This window comes from Lupinus angustifolius, unplaced genomic scaffold, assembly GCF_001865875.1.
Source record: "Lupinus angustifolius cultivar Tanjil unplaced genomic scaffold, LupAngTanjil_v1.0 Scaffold_145_25, whole genome shotgun sequence".
In the NCBI taxonomy this organism is placed as follows: domain Eukaryota; kingdom Viridiplantae; phylum Streptophyta; class Magnoliopsida; order Fabales; family Fabaceae; genus Lupinus; species Lupinus angustifolius.
Window position 1 is genome coordinate 135 of NW_017725628.1, and position 4,409 is coordinate 4,543.

At 36.4% G+C, this 4,409-nt stretch overlaps 1 long non-coding RNA gene across 1 annotated transcript; it reads right to left on the reverse strand.

Annotated features, from left to right (window-relative positions):
• Positions 1 to 1,068: 1,068 nt before the first annotated feature.
• Positions 1,069 to 3,338, reverse strand: LOC109340162. Its single transcript, XR_002106757.1, has 3 exons — positions 3,032 to 3,338; positions 2,795 to 2,939; positions 1,069 to 1,471 (listed from the first exon to the last, which is right to left on the reverse strand). It is a non-coding gene; the product is annotated as an uncharacterized LOC109340162 (long non-coding RNA).
• Positions 3,339 to 4,409: the final 1,071 nt, after the last annotated feature.

The window sequence follows — 4,409 nt, forward strand, 5'->3', positions numbered from 1 at the left end:
CCAATCATAATCATAATCCTCATCCTCATCTCATCCCCATCCTCATCCTAATTCAAATCCTATTCCTCATCCTAATTCTAAATCTAATCCTATTCCTAATCTTAATCCTAATCCTCATCCTCATCCTCATCCTCTTCCTCATCCTCTTCCTCATCCTCATCCTCATCCTAATCCTCATCCTCATCCCCATCCCCATCCTCATCGCAATTCCCATCCCAATCCCCATCCTCAACCCCATCCCCATCCCCACCCTCATCCTCATTCTCATCCTGATGAAAAAACTATTCCTAATCCTAATCCTACTCCCAATCCTAATCCAAATCCTAATCCTCATCCTCATCTTCATCCTCATCCTGATTCTCATCCTCTTCCTCATCCTCATCCTCTTCCTCATCCTCATCCTCATCCTCATCCTTATCCTCATCCTCATCCTTATTCTCTCCTTAATGCAAATCCTAATCCAAATCCTAATCCCAATCATAATCCTAAACCTAAACCTAATCCTATTCCTAACCCTAATCCTCTTCCTCATCCTCATCCGCATCCTCATCCTCATCATCTTCCTCATCCGCATCCTCATCCTCATCCTCATTGTGAACACTCAATTTTATCCGGCGTAGTTTCATAGTCTCCTCGCATCGGTTGACTCATAAGAATTTTCCCTGATCAATAAACACTCAATTTGTTAAAGATTTTATCTTTTTTTTATTTTATTTTATTTTTATTGCTCATTAGACAGATCATAGTCTTGTGATGTTCAAAGTGCAAACACGTTATCCTTGATTAAATTAATTTAGGTAATGATTTTTCAACACAAGCATTAGACATGAAGATGTTTAAATATGATTTTAAGAACTTGTAATTCACAGATTCACTGAACTTTGTGTTTCGGATTAGATTAGGGAATGAATTCTGCTCACAAGGTTGTTAGAGTCAAAACGTGAGTCCTCACATTTTTTATATGAATGGCAATCTATATCCATTAATCCTTGGTCTTAGTGTGGCAAGAAAATAATAGACTACTTGCATATTCAAGAAAGAAAGTCGCAAACAGATTATCATATGCTTTGACATGCTTAAACCTCTCAAACAAATTAATCACGTGAATGAATGTATCATCTCTCACTCACCAACCATTTACAAATCTTCTATGGAAGCCTTCGAAGCTGCTACTAATGTGGATCCAAAGAAAACAGTGCCTAAGCTCTTGGAATCAATTCATAATCTATATTCTACAGATTTCCTGTGATGACAGTGTCATAAATGTTGCAAGTGGAAAGGTAGCTGGACTTGACAATGTTATTGTAGAGCATCCAGATTTGGAGCCAGGTTCCGATCATGCTTTGAGTAAAGTAGTTGTCACAATCAAAACCTCACTGAAACTTTAGAAACCAAACCTGTAGCAACTTCTTCAATTCATCAACAGTAGCACAAGCAGCCATGCAACAGGCATATCAAAAAGAACAAACTCCTGAAGATAATAATATTAGTGACATGGTTAGGAGGCCATCAACACTTGAAGAACTAATTATGAGGAGTAAAAGAAGGAGCAACAGAAGAAAAGTTCAAAGGAACATAGCAACTCAGAGAGCATTTAACACATTGAAGCAGACATAAATCATATAATACGTGCATCACGGGAATTCAGGAACAGATACACAACAGAACTCAAAAGAGTATTTCAAACACATCAAACCAGCCATAAATTATCAGTTAATAAAATCCCAAAGGACAGCACTAAGCAGAAGTAATTTGAAATCATTATCATTTCAGTTACAATCATACATAATGGCCAGAATATCACAAATAAATGGTTATAGCAATCAGAAAGGCAAGCAACTAAATAACATAGCACTTATGAGACTAATCTATAGAGAAAGAGCCATTGATTACAAAAAGAATCCCAAACGAAAACAGATGTGGTATTATGGCAATATTCATTGGCAGCTTCAATGCATTGAATCAGAGAATCAACAGTTGCAGTATGTTACACATTTTTGGCAGTTTAAAAGGCTCACATAAAGCAAACAACCAGCTATAAAAACACCACTATAGAGGCATCAGAAGGAGGACAATCGAAAACAGAGCAAAAAACTGGTCATATAGCAGCATAAGTATAGAGAAAAAGGATACATAAATCGGAGGGAGAAAACACTTGAGTATCTATATTAACATGTGACACATCACAACAGAGGGAAGTAATCAGGGAAAAAAAAGAGAAAACACTTGATACAAAGCAGCTATATTTATACATAACCTGTCACAACTCAGCAAAAGGGGAGAGGCCAAAAAGAGCAAGCAGAGAAAGCATACTACCATCCATAACACACAGCATATACAAGAGAGAACAAACAGTGAAATCAGAGAGGATTCTGGAGAAAAAGAAGGAGTGGCGCCTAGAAGAAAGTCCTACATCGCATACAGCCATAATCAAAGCATTACTTCCATACATCCAAGCAAACTCAATCTAAAAGACGGGCTCGCATTTCACAAACATCGCAAAGTGGCAGCATACACATCATATAGCAGAGAGCACACCTTCAGGTAAGCAATCAAACCATAAAAAATGACCCCTTTCATTAGGTTCATGTTTTAGACTTATACGATTGATTCTTAAATATTCCCAACCTATCATACAGAACACTCGTCAATTTTGATATAAACATAGACATCCATCCTCATATGTATTATGGTTTATTGTCAACCAACCACTTGTCAAAATCGGTTATACATAAACAGATTAAATTCATGCTTTAAAATCAAATAGAAAGGATAAGAGATCAAAGAAGAGTACCGAAACAGAGAATGCGGTTTCCATTCTCGATGTCATCATTGATGCAAATCCTAATATGAGTGAGAACCAGACCCAAGAACCACCGTGAAGATTCGGGTTCCACCGATGAAATCCGCACTCGATCCTCTCCTCGATCTTAATAAGCCTAAACAAGGATATGAAGTTATAAACATGATAAAAATCATAATTAATAGAATAAGTAAGCAAATAGAAAAGTAAGAGTAAATGAATCCCTACCTTACTTCGGTGACCCTCGTGAGAGTAAACCGGAAGCCACCGCGAACCACTTCACCATACCGTCTTCATTCTCCCTCGATTCACCTATCGAAAAAACCCAAACAGCAAACCAACATTACCGAAGCCAATCGAATAAGAAACGAAAAGTGAAGAAGGAGATGAGTTCACCTTCATTGGAACTAAAGAGGATGTAGGGATCCCAACCGCGAATAACCTCCTCGTCCAAGAACCATCATCACCTGAATCGCAACCCATCAAAGGGGAGGAGGAGGAGAAGACAACCCTAACGTGAACCACCGTAACGCCACCCTTGCCACCACCACGCCACCTCCTTGGCTACCGTCGCGAACCAAGCTAAGGGAGAGGAGGGTTAGGAAAGAGAGAGGGTTAGGGAAATCCCTTTGGGGATTTTTGGGTTCTAAGGAACCCGTATGTAACCCCTGTTCCCTTTTGTTAAGTTTGTGTTTTCTTTATTCATTTTCTTATCATTTGTGTTTTGTTATACTAATAGGGTTTGAATATTATTTCTTGTTTTTGTTAGGCTTTATGCTTTATACAACTAAACTCCAACGATGTTAGTTCAATATGTACCCAAATTAAAATAATATTTATCACCTAATTCCCTAGCAATTATTAAAGGTATTTCATCATTCAGAATTTTATATATAAAAAAATAACCCAATATTATATTAGTAAAATAAATTAATTATGGAATTTTCATAGTAAGGTTACGGTTCGAGTTGTCTCTAACTTCTCTGAAAGCGAGAAGAAGGTCTACAACCAATACTGTCTCTAAGCTATTAATTCCTTATATATATAATTAATAAACTATCTTAAAATTTTATATGTATGAATGATTAGAAATTATATTATCAAATTAATTTTAGGGATTTTATAGTAAGGTTATGGTTCGAGTTGTCTCTAACTTCTCCGAGAATGAGAAGAAGGTCCACAACCAACACTATCTCTGAACTTTTAACGTCCTATATACATATCATTAATAAAATATTTTATTACTAAAATCCTATATCTATAAATAATTAGAAACTATTATACTAAATAAATTTTATGGATTTTTTTAGTAAAGTTACGGTTCGAGTTGTCTCTAACTTCTCCGAAAACGAGATGAAGGTCTACAACCAATGCTGTCTCTAAGCTATTAATCCTGTATATAGAAAACAATTCCTCAGCCTATTTTGCTACCTAATTCTAAAAATAAGCCAATATTATTTTACCTAATAAATTGAGATTTTTATAGTGAGGTTATGGTTCGAGACGTCTCTAACTCCCCGGAAATGAGGAGAAGGTCTACGACCAACGCCGTTCCTGAACTATTAGTCTCATTGAACCAAAACAATTATATATTAACCAATTCAAT